The 13,199-nt window shown below is 39.4% G+C and overlaps 1 protein-coding gene across 1 annotated transcript in view; it reads right to left on the bottom strand.

Moving 5' to 3' along the window:
- The window catches only part of htr2cl1 (5-hydroxytryptamine (serotonin) receptor 2C, G protein-coupled-like 1), a 175,004-nt gene that overhangs the window by 92,481 nt on the left and 69,324 nt on the right, over positions 1 to 13,199 (bottom strand). Inside the window, exon 2 of the mRNA XM_046064794.1 lies at positions 5,989 to 6,119. The gene's annotated coding sequence lies outside the window, so the exon portion shown is untranslated. The remainder of the gene's footprint in view (positions 1 to 5,988; positions 6,120 to 13,199) is intronic.

Below are 13,199 nucleotides of genomic sequence, written 5' to 3'. Positions count from 1 at the left end.
GTTGTTCATCTTCGAGTGATCATCTTCATCCTATGAAATATTTCTATCCTGATGGGGATGGTCTCTTTCAGGATGACAACGCCCCCGGCCATAGGGCACGAGGGGTGACCGAACAGTGGTTGCTGTCAGGGCCCTGAGGCTCTGGAACAGCCTGCCCAAGGAAATCAGGGCGGTTGAGTCAGTGAACTCTTTTAAGTCCCCTCTTAAAACATACTTTTATAGAAGAGTCTTTCCTGATTTATTTTAATTATGTATTTTGCTTATATATGTATTTTAATTTCATAACTTTCGTCCTGCTTTTACTGTGTATGTTATTTTATTTGCTGTGTGTATTTGCAGAAAAACTCTTTGCTCTTGTGAAAGAACTTTGTAACATTGTTTTGAAAAGTGCTTTATAAATAAAGATTATTATTATTATTATTATCCCCGCAACCCTGTACGCAGGATAAGCGGGTGACGATGGATGGATGGATTATTATTATTATTATTATTATTATTATTATTATGTAAATCATTTGCTATGGCCTTCGCAGTCACCAGATCTCCTGATCACCTATGGGAGATCCTTCATGTACATGCTTGAACAGATGCTCATATAGATCTAGACATACAAACTGCACAATATACATGTATAAGGCTGCATACAAATATATCCTACGTTCCATTAACCTTTATTTCAAAATAATATAGTAATTCTCATTCTCATTCATTCATTAGCCTTCAATGTCATCCCGAGTGAGTCCTAATTGTCCTGTGGTCAATTCCCTACCAGTGGCATAAATCCATTACATTAATTCACTTTAAAAAAACAACAACCTTGAATGGACCTAGTGGAGCTTGTCATAACATCATATGAAATCAGGAGTGCTAAGTACCGTTGAGGTTACTCAGATAATGTCCTTGGTATTTTTTCTGGAAAATGTTTGGGGTGAAAGCATCTGTGGGTGAGTTATTTATTTATTTATTGCTATTGTTTTTTTTAATTGTACAATTAAAAACATATTTATTCTGGCAGTATTTTTATTCACAGAATGTGAATCATTTTCAGCCAAATAAAGAAATATATAAAAGATTCCATATTGCTTCAGTAAAATGTTATTCCTGGCAGTACGGAGAGACCTTTGAACAGGCATTCAGACCTTCATGATAAAAACAAATTGTTTATTTCACAGGTTCATCATTTAAGATAAACAGATAAAAAGAAATTCCAATATTAACAATGCAAAGTGACATTGTCCATAAATTTCCACTTAGTCTCTGAGTAGTGGTTACTGTTTAATGCTTAAAAGTGCTGATTATAAAGTCTCACGGCTGCAGGAAGAAAAGATTTTCTGAATCTCTCCTTCACACAGAGTGGGTGTATAGGTCTGCCACTGAAAGAGCTGCTCAGTGATGTTAGTGATGCATGAAGGGGGTGGGACGAGGTCTCCAACATGGATGAGAGCTTAGCTCTCACCCTCCTCTCTCCCACCACCTCTACTGGCCCAAGTGAGCACCCCAGGACAGGAACCAGCCTTTTTAATCAGTTTGTTTAGCCTCTTCCTGTCCGCCGTTGTAATGCTGCTACTCCAGGATACCACACCAAAGATGATGGCTGATGCCACCGAAGAGCCTTGCCCCAGCTTCAAGCTCAGGTTGAACATGTACTGAAGAGTCTCACACAGCTGGTCAGCACAAGACCTAAGGAGCCTTGGACTGATTCCATCTGGTCCTACTGCCTTCCTCATCTTCAGTCTCCTCAGCTCTCCTCTCACCTGGTTGACGGTAAGAGACAATTCTGTGGTTGGGTGCGCAGAGCTGAGGGTAGCTGAACTCAGGCGGGGATGGGATATGGAGGAGTAGGTGTGCTGGAGGTGTGAAAAGGCTCTGAACCAAGTGTCAACGATGGTGATGTTCTCATAAGGAGTGTCTGGACAGAGGGAGGGGCAGATGCCTGGTCAAATCTATTAAAAAATATATAAGCCACTGATTGTCCACATCCGGTTGAGGTGTGGTGACTTTATACCCAGAGATGGTATTCAGGCTCCTCCAGACACCTCTGACGTTGTTATTCTGCAGCTGATCCTCCATTTTCATTTTATAGTTGCATCTACCATCCCTGATCCTCTTCCTCAACTCCCTCTGCACAATTTTCAGCTCCTCTTTATTTCCTGACCTAAAAGTCCTCTTCTCCTTCAGGAGCAGGAGTAATCCACGACTTGTTATTGGAGAAACACCGTATGGTTTGGTTGGGTACAGTGTTTTCCACACAAAAGTTAATATAGTCTGTGATGCAGTGTGTCAGGCTGTTGATATCCTCCCTGTGATCATTAATCAAGACATCCCACATGGTCTTTTCAAAACAGTCCCTCAAGGCTTCCTCACCCTCCTCCGACCATTTTCTCATTGTGTGGGTCACAGCTGGCTGCCTGTGTACCATAGGGTTGTACACAGGCATGAGGTGCACCAGGTTGTGATCAGATCAGTGTATGCATCCTTGGTGTTAACATACAATAAATCCAGTGTTTTATTGTCCCTGGTGTGGCAGGTGATATACTGCTTAAATGTGGGCAGAGTAGAGGACAGGAGATCAGTGTGGACTGACACTATTGTATAGTAGTTTTCCTTGAAATAAATACAATAAGTAATCTACTACTAAGTGTCAGTCAATCAGAGACCATGCTGTGAGATAGGTGTTTAGCAGAGATTAGTTGTGTTGCGTTTATAAGCTATTGTTGATTTCTGAACTGTACTGCTAACTAAATAAGTATTAAATGGAAAATCCAAACACTAAAAAATGTCGGTATTTCTAAAATCCTAGCTTTCATAAAGTAAATATGAAATACACCACGAGTAGGTTAGAAAGTTTAATTCAAGTTCAGCTGCCCTCTGAATGTGTACAAAGATATCAAAACCATCGATCTGAAAGCAAATAAGTAGCTTAGAGAGAAGAGAGTTCAAGAAACACACCCCTACAGAGGTAATCTGTGTTTGTCTCTTGGGGTAGTTCACTGACTCACCCACGTTTTTATCAGATAGATTCACACTTCATTATGGCTGTTCCCTTAAGCCAAACACACACATTTTGCCCCTTCAGCTACAGTGAAGAAGTAATTAAACTTAATAGCTCCACCACATCAACTAAACAAATTGATTTTGGCTTTAGGATCAAAGATATTGGGAATATTGCATTTGTGTGTGTTTGTGCACATTTTGCACAGCAAATATGGAAGTGAGGAGGCAGGACATAAACACATGCAATGCAGTGTTAAGAGAGGTTATCTGACCGTCATGCTCTGGTGGAAGACTGTAGAGAGAAAGAATGAGGGAGAGAGGAAGTCATGAAACAAGAAGTGGAGAGGAAAGCTCCTCCAGACCTGAAGGCTAGAGAGACTAATTAACTTGAGAGACATGACCTTTCTCTCCTCCTTCCTGAGAGAGAACATGTATATGTCTGTGTATTTCATATTTTTATATCCCGGTGGGGACTTAAACCTGAATGCACTCTTACCGATGGGGACTTGTGTCATGGTAGGGACAAAAATTTAGGACTCCACGGGTAGAGACTGCTTTTTCAGAGTAAAGACTTGGTTTTAGGGTTCAGGTTACAATTCAACCCGTTCTCACTCCCAAGTCATCACATATGGACGCATGCCCAAAACCCCTTGGCATCAGTTTGTAGCGCACTGGGGAGCCCCTTATCGGCATAGTTCATTGCACTGGAGGAAGTCCTGTTGCGTTGTTTTTAACGCTAAAGATATAATAATAGGTTATAATATATACCAGTAAAGTCTGAGTAAGGAGGTGGTTGGGGTGGACGTGTGGGTTAACTTTTGAAGTTAAAGCCAAACCGTGATGTTTTTCAAAACTTTTGGTGCCTAAACCTAACCAAAATGCGTTGTTTCACAACGTTTTAGAACGTTAACAAACAGTTTGATTTTGAAAGTCTAACTGAACTTTGCATATTTATTGTTTGCTAACTTGGCCGGATGTTATATACAGTATGTATTGCTGCAGAGGAGCCCTACACGTCCAAAAAAACGACGCTAAAGGGGTACCCAGGGCGTTAAAAAGCAATGCCAAGGGGTGTTGACCAAGCGTCCATATGTGACGAGCTGGGAGTGAGAATTTGTTGTACAATTAGGTTCTGGTTAGGGTAAGGGTTAAGGTTGGGAAGGCATTTTGTCAATGAGAAGCACCCACAGGGATAGAGGAACAAACATGTGTGTGTCTGGTTCTGAATCAATACAAGGCCATAGTCATCACAGCCAGATGGACCCAGTACATCATGTCTCATCATCACGTGAGACTTAGAGAGCAGGAGGTAGCAAGAGAGGAAGGGAAAAAGAGATTTGTCTGGATCCCACACTGGCTTAAAGGTCACCTACAAAAACATGCCTTTGAATCTGTGTATGTATGTTCTTGTTTTTTAACCTTTTTGAGCACCAATTAAAGGTGACCTTGACAAGTAGGGCCTAGGATTTTGGGTTAACGTTATTGGGTTCAGTTTGGAGCAGGGTACGAATTTTACAATGGCAATTGGAGGGGTCAGCTTTTTTTTCCAGGTCATAAAGGAAATCCAGTACAGTGCAGGCACTTGCTTCAGTGAACTAAAGTCTTGCAATGATTACAATATCCTTGCTTATTTAGCTAATGTCTGCAGTCTGTAGATGATGAAAAATCAAATTCATTACACCAGTTGATGGTTGCCCCTTTCCAGACAACAACGTCAGGGGTCACCAAGTATCCTAAAGCAAAACTGCCAGCATGTCAGACCCGCACACACCACAGCAAACTATCATTTCCACTCCAACACAGACCCATACAATGCTGAACCAGAACCAAAGACACTATCATAAAATACAGGCTGCATTATCATCTCTAATTCGTAATTCTCATCATTTCAAGTTTTAAGTTTCAACTTACTCTTTTTTAGCACCAAAAGTGTTGAATAAATCATTTTCTTTTGCTCATGTTGACTGTGAATGAAATTTAATCTGTGTTCAATAAATAAGTTGTCATACATTTGGGTTTTAACATTTTTTTATTACCTAGCCAGGAGTGCTTATTGTAAAAAGACTCACAAAAGACTTAAAATGAAATAATAAACTCTGTATTTATGTCAAAATGTAACTCTACAATAACTAATACTTAATTTCACTGTTAATACCTAATACCAGTGTTAGTGCTAATACCAGTGACATTTTATAGTGGTATTGAAATGCTAAGCCAACAATGGAAATGATAGGATAGGCTATATGCCAGCTAACATCAGGTAATATAATAAGAGGCCAAAAAATTTATTTCTTGCAAGTTTAAATCATTTTGTTAGCAACCAAGCTAAATATGCTAACTAGTAGTTAGCAGGCCAGCTCTCAACTACTCGCTACTGTACGTCACTGAGCTTCCAGCACCACCTAGTTTGTAAAGATGTGTACAGGAGCCAAGGAAGGCAATTTACTGAGATAATTAATGTGAAGTCGTGAAAGTTGGTTGGAAGCTGCAACTTAAGAGACAGAGAGAGGAGAGAGAGACAGAGGGTGTGTATGTGTCCCCTTTAAATAGACACCATCGGATAAAGTGGGAGACTGAGAAGAGATAGAGGTGAAAAAGACAGAGGAAGAGAGGGGAAATAAGGCTGGAGGGGGAGTGTATTGTACATATTGTCTGCATGTGTGTCTTTTGGTGTCTCTGTGTGTGTGTCTGCGTGTGTGTGTGTGTACATGACCTCATGTGGGAGTTTTCCTGCTCAGGGATAGATGGAGCCACACAACACTGAATGCTGATGTTGTTTGACAGCACCTCTGAGCTCTGAGGAGGATGGGTACTGTTTGACATTTGTATTTGTGTACTGGTGTGAGAGCAGGAATGCGTGTGTTAGAATAAAGTTCACAAAATTGATATTGCGTTCTTACAACTGAACCTCATTTTACAACAAAAGGAGAAGATACTGCTACTTGTGTGTGTGTGTGTGTGTGTGTGTAACTATGCATGACCTGATGTACTCACATGTGCCGAATGCTGATTTGATCACATGCACCCTTGGATTAGCAACCCCAGTGTTTTGTTGTATTCATGGGCGTGTTGGACGGACTTCCTTCAGACCTGAGGCGTTCAACATCTGACATGTGCTTTTTAGTCTGAAACAGAAAGAAAAAGCTCTTGAATTTCACTTAGTAGGTATCCAGAAGTGTTGGGCATGATAGTGAGATAACACTGAGTGTCCAGTATTGTTAAATCACTAATCTCCACACATTGTTTTATCTTCAATCACCACAACCAACATGCATGCATAGACTTTCACTGCGGTTCTGAGGTATTGAGATACTCTGAGGAAGTTATGTTAAACAATCTCTGCTTTTCCCCTGCAAACCATGGATGAGTGGTGAACAAACATAACCTATGTTAAAATATGGACTAATTTCACTTTTATAATCGTGAGTAAACTTTTTGTACATATGTTCATGGTCACCAGAAGATCCTACAATCTTTGATGATCCCCTGACTAACTCGTTATTTGGTTTATTACCAAATATGAATACTGATATTAAAACAAATTAGATTTCCACCAGCCTCAGCTGTACTAATTGAAAAAAATCAGGTATTTGCTGCGCTGTTGTTTCAATAGATAGGTTGCCCTTCTCCTTTACATTTACAACGAATTTTCCTCTCTTCAGAAGAATCCATTGCAGCTATCCATTCTTGTTCAGTACGACAAAAAGCCTCCACAAACTGAGGTAATCTATCACAGTAAACTCAAAGCCTTCATTTGGTTTTGTCAGAGTGCTGGTTTTATTGTTACTTCATTATCCCTGACTTTAATTTTTTCTCATGACTGTGCTTGTTATTTCACACACTTACTGTCAATCGTCTGACACTCAAAGGAAGAAATGGTCTCAGAGGAAATAAATCATGAACACGTCACCTCTCAAACTTTATTGTTTCTTTATTCAGAGTGTCTTTGTTAGTCTTGTCAGCATTTAATTTCAAGAAACTGCAAAGTTTAAAAACACCTTTAAATGTTCATAACATTAATTTCAAAAGAGATTGAGGGAGATGTAAACTTAAAGGGACAGTTCGAAATTTTTGAAGTTGGGTTGAATGAGGTACTTTAAAACTCCCAAACTATCCCTTCAATGTCTGTAAATTGAATTGGCTGTTAAGTAATCTAAATCTCCATTGTACACATTGTAACTTTTGCCACAGGGTGCCAATTTTAAAAATGGTTTGAACTGGTTTTGGTGGTCGGATGGCCGCTGGCTATAACGAGGATCTGTTTAACGCCAGTGCAGCTGCCCATAAAACACTCACTAAATCATATTTACAAACATGGCGATGGATGTTGTAGAAAATTGCCAACAATCCATAAGACTCAGTTGTGAGGTGGAGACAATGCGTTTTTATAGCCTTAAAGGCCAAATTTCAGCTACATTCACTACATAATACATGTAATTATGTGTGTTTGTTTACTGGTTTTAACTGAGATTATAGGCCTGTTTAACTCCTATATGTGATGTAACGAGAGTGACGCTCTACAGCCATGCTGGTAGCTCTCCAAGGGCATACTTAGGAACAGTGGTGCTTTAAAAGCATGCTGATGTTAAGCAACTGTTTACCATGTTCACTATCTTCATGTTAGCCTGCTAATATTGGCTAATTAGCAATTAACACAAAGTACAACTTCTCATTATTTGCTTTCCGAGCCGAGTTGGTCCTATTTAGGATATTTCCAATAAAATAATACATTATAACAATGAATTTCATTCATATAACGCTTTATCCAGAGTCTTACAGTGCTTTAGAGTAAAGGGGACTCATCTCAAGCACCACCTGGGTGATGCATGGCAGCCATTTTGCGCCAGACGCTCACCACACATCAGCTTGAGGTGGAGAGGGAGGGAAACATAGAGCCAGTTACACTGGGGGATGATTAGATGGCCAGATGGAGAAAGCCAGGTTGGGAATTTTGCCAGAACACCGGGGAACCGGTGAAAAGTACCAAGAGATCTTTAATAACCACAGTGAGTCAGGACTTCAGTTTAATATCTCATCTGAAGGATGATATCTTCTACAGCACGGCATCTCCGTCACTACACTGGGGCAATTGGCTTTTATTATTGGGAAGACTGCCACACATACGGCCCTCCAAAACCTCTTCTAGGAGCAACTTTTCCCAGCCGGTTTCCCATCCAAGTACTAGCCAAGCCCCAACTTGCTTAGTTTCAGTCATTCGGCAGAAAGAGGGTACATGTTGGTACAGCTGCTTTACTCAATGAAGCTGGAAAGCTCTATATTATGTGTTGACTTCGACAACAACATATATTGATTTCCTTTCCTGCCTTCCCATTCTCTCTGTCTTTTTCCAGTTAATTGTTGAAGGCAACACTGAAAATATAATAGAGTCCAGCTGGATCCCCCCGGGCAGCCACCTCAGACCTGCACTTTTAAGAAGCCACCATCACAAGCGGCCAATATCAGGAGTATAAGGGTTGAAGCCACAGAATTAGATAGTGGGAATAAAATATACTGCTGTGACAATGTCACATTCATGTGCAATGGAAAAGTTGTCATAGATTTCCAAGTAAACTTTTTAACCTTTATCTATCTGGGGAAATCTACACCCTGCTTAACATTCACATAGTAACACGCCTCGGTACTGAAAGATTTACTGCAAATACATCTGAATAAAAAGGTTTGTTAATTTGTTTGCTAATTAGCTAATTAGATCCCCTGTTACCACCAGTGTTGGCAAGGCTGTGCTTTTTGGGGGCTCAAACCAAAAAATAAACTAATAATAAACAATAAACACTGTGTGCTCTCTACTGGGCAACACAAGCTTTTCCTCAATCTTTAAAAAGCCTTGACGCCCTCAGAGTTGTTGCATAAGATCTCAAAAAGCACCACTCAGGCTCTGATGTAACAGCTCCAGTGGCAGAAATCTGTAAATTATCTAACTTGATTTAATTGTGTTTTTTGAAAATGACTAAGATGCAATTAGTCTGGAGTCAAGACTAAACACTTGCCACAGTGGAGTAAACACTTGGCCTGCAGCATCAGCGCCCTTTGGGAGAAAAATAATAGTTTAATTTAAAATATATCACATCATTTTATTATAGAAACCTGAGTTCAGGTTGAGGATGCATTAGATGCATAATAGATATTCTGAATATATTACTACTGCATATAGCTTTCACCAAATTAAAGCATACTGGTGTTTTTGTATGTTTTACAAAGCAATATGTACTGTTTTGTACAGTTTTGCATCTTCCAAGCCCCTCTTGCTTTCCTTTTATTTCAAAACAGAATAAAAACCAACTTGCAGAAACATGATTGGGGAAAGGTAATCCATCACAATGAACATTTAAATCCCATTTGCTTTTGTCTCAGGGTTACCTTATCACTGAGTGGTAATGCAGATGAAAGCGGTGGCTAAATTGAGAAGTCTGGCAGCGTGTTCATTCATGTGTTGGCGGTGGATGGAGTCCTTGTAGTTTAGTGTTTTAATCTTGTGTCTATAAATTCTTGTCAAGACTGACTGATGGGTAAGATTGCCAGTGCGTCTGTGCTTGTACCTGTCCAAATGACATCACAGAAATATTTTTTAATTTTAGTGGCTGTCAATTTCCCATGTGTTTTTTATTTTCATTTTAAATCAGCTGTCACATAATGCATCTGTCTAGTACAAATTCTCTGGATTACAGAGAAAGTTCCTTTCTCAGTAAAAAAGCAGGGGGGCTCTGAGGACAGAGGACTATTTGTGAAAAGGCTTCACACATTGTATTAGTCCAATAATCCAGTAAAATAAAACTGCAACCCAATAAGATTCAGTCTATGAGCATACGTTTGTTGTTACGTTCTATGTTTCAGAAATGTTAATTCATGCATACATTCATACAAATTGTGAGAGATATTAAATCATTCAGGCGTCACAGGGGGATGTTTGTGCATAATTACATCTCTAGGTAATACCTCTCTGACAGCAGTAGCAATTAAATCAGCAACACAGTCATATTGTGCAGCATAGAGCTACTTTTCAGTGTTATAGCCATTCACAATATGTGCAACAGAAGTGTTGATCAAAGTTAGGGAGTCCGTTTGTCAAAGCATCACAAACATAAACAAATATGGCACACAGGGCATAGTGAAACTGTTGGATGCTGTGAACATTATCTTTCTTTTTTTTAACCTGCATTAAAGGGAGAAAAAGAACAAGAAACACAGACTGCAGCATTGCAGTGAACACAGTGGAAGAGGAAAACATGAGAACTAGAGGCTGGAGAGAATGACTGAAACACAAAAGAAAGCGAAGGAGAGAAAAGAAATGCAGTTTGGTAGATTTTATAATGATATGCTGCAACATCAGATGGGAAGGAAGATAGATTGTAGCCAAGAGCAGTCAGACTAGAGGAGATGGAGAGAGGCTGAAAAACAGATGGGACCCCCCCCCCCCCACACACACACACACACACACACACACACACACACACAACGCATGCCTTCCTACCCACATATAGGAAATAGGAATACTTTTTCACTGATCATAGACTTGGATCGAAGAAATAACTTTTTCTTTCTACAAAGCTACACTAAAAAATACACAACGCCTCCATGTACAGTGGACACAGATACACAGAGCACTCATGAAAACACTTTATTCCACTCAAGTAGCTTACTGCTGATTGCTTGCTCTCTCTTCAGGGATCTCTTCTGTTTAAAGACATAGTTTAAGTCGTTAATGCACAATCAATACTATTCCCATACACAAGGGAAACACACACACACCCACACACACACCCACTAAAAGATCAGCGTTTCTGCATGAAAACATTCATGATTTCACCTGAGATAGTTTACACAGCAACACTAAATTCTGATTAATACAATAAATCACTACTAGACAGTGAACTCATTCCACTTAAATCATCAAACTAATCAGTTTCGCCGAATTGCTAAGTCATGATTTGAACAGCTTTACGGGAAAAGGCTAAGACTATGCAAAACCACTGCAGTTTGACAACCACATAAATATGAAGCACTTAAGGTAATCTACAGAGAGAGCTTCATTGGTGACTGAGCTCAGCCTCACAACTAACTTCCTGCCACTTCCTCTGCAAAGTGTTGGTCATGTCTGAGCTGATTTAAAGACAGCCCATCACTGATCATATATCCTGCCAAGTCTGAACAAGGTCCAGTTTGTATGTGCATATATTTATAATTTATAGAAGTGCTAATATTAGTAAAGTATTTGTAAAATTCAATGAACCTCAAATATTTTATTGTATTTATTAAACAAATTTTAATTAAAAGGGGCCATATGTAGTTTTCAGCGGCAACTAGCGCTGCAGTTTTCAGACTGCAACCTGGTATGTGCACATGCGCGTGCTCGAAATCATGAGCGGGCATAATCGGACACACAGACACCGAAACACTGGGAGACAGCTTCACACAACATGCTGGAAACTCATTTAAACTCCCACTGTAACGCTACAGTAATATCTTTATCTGCTTGAGGTTGAACTAATCCATGCTGGTTACATTATAACACTACACTGACTGTATTTAGCAAACACGATCGGCATAACCCCGCCCCTTTTCCAATAACTCTTTTTGTATCTTTCACCGGATGCTCAACAATATGAGCACAGCTAAATGTATTGGATGAGAACAAAACAGTTAGTGAGTTAGCCTAAGTATAATAAATCAGATTGTTGCTACACTTTATAACAGTTAGACTGCAGTAAGTAACATTACTGTAGTGAAGTGGTCTTCCATGTCGTCTACGCTGTTATGTTGCATCGCTGTATATTATGTGGGTCACATAAAGTACTGAGACGGTGGAGAAGCTGTGTACCTGAGTATCGGTAAAACATCAATTAATCTCAATTGAACGTAAGGAAGCAAACAGCAGCATATAATTAGCAACTGCTTGGCGTCAGCTGGTGAGCTAACGTTATCTGACTTGAGCCAACTAAATCACAAAATCACAATATATTTCACATGCTTTGCAGTACTGTTAGTTTACCTGTCCAATAGGATGAAAGCCAACTGTGGGTCGGTTTTGTCAGTCTAAAAACAAAGCAGAGGTCTCTCACTGATTCAAGCCTTTCTGATGATGTGTGTTTTCACCCGACCTTGATCTGTTTATCGATTAGACTCTATCGCATAAAACTTTATTGTTGGTTTTCATCCTTTACTTAAGTTCAGGTTTTATGTATGTTATATTCATTTAAATCTAAAGTTAATTAGCTCCATACTTATAACATTTAAGATACTTTGCTTTTAATATTATTCATAATGTTAATTCACAAAACCTGAAAATGCTCAATTATTTCCACGTCACAAACTGTGCTGGTGGCTATTGATTAGACTGTCAGCTAATAATAAAACAAGAGATCCAAATTTATAATAAAAACAACAGCTTTATTATGTGTGTGATATTCCACACACACACTGCCCATTTGGATGTTGGCCCAAGTATTAAAATTCACCGGAGAAATAAAGGTCAGCTCGGGTCGAGATTGTCATTTTTATAACAAAACAAACTACTGTTACTGTTCCCCCTGGACTGACTATCCTGTGTATCAATTTGCCTTTCAGGTAAATAGATCGTTGATTTCACTGTGCATGTGTGGTCAATAAAGATACAAGTTAACCTATTTATCATAACGTATAATCCATAATGAGCCTGGCTTAGCTTCAAGGAATTTCATAGAGGCTACACCCTCAACATGCACTAACACTGAATATCAATAAAGAAATGTATCTGAAAGGTTTGTAGCTTGCTCCTTTTTGCAGGACAGCAGCAGAAGCTATGGTTCATGCAGAATGCATTTTGACTGGAATACAATTGGATCAGCCAGATCACATCTGGAGGTGGTCTGAAACATCACTTAACTCCCCCTCTTCCTGCTAGCTTAAGCTACAAAAGGAAAAACTAAAAGTAACAGAACTAGCTTTCAAGTCTTCTCTTGCACGAAGCAGTTTAGAAATAAAAAGGCCTCCTTCCAAAGCATTGCTTTCCTTGACCTGGGACACGTCATGTTTGTTTTACAAACCCGCTAGCCCCTCTCAGCTTATCTGCATACTGAGATCTTATCACAATACAGGCAGATAATCAAGATAATCAACAAAAGCACTTATTAATACCAGGTATAGATGTACACACTACCAGGTGTAAGACATTACTTTTTTAAAAAATTTAAATAAAAGTTTTTAATTTT

The sequence above is a fragment of the Micropterus dolomieu genome, linkage group LG12 (assembly GCF_021292245.1).
Source record: "Micropterus dolomieu isolate WLL.071019.BEF.003 ecotype Adirondacks linkage group LG12, ASM2129224v1, whole genome shotgun sequence".
Taxonomy (NCBI): Eukaryota; Metazoa; Chordata; class Actinopteri; order Centrarchiformes; family Centrarchidae; genus Micropterus; species Micropterus dolomieu.
The sequence above is the reverse complement of the archived record's forward strand: the minus strand, read 5'-3'. Positions and strand labels throughout refer to the sequence as shown.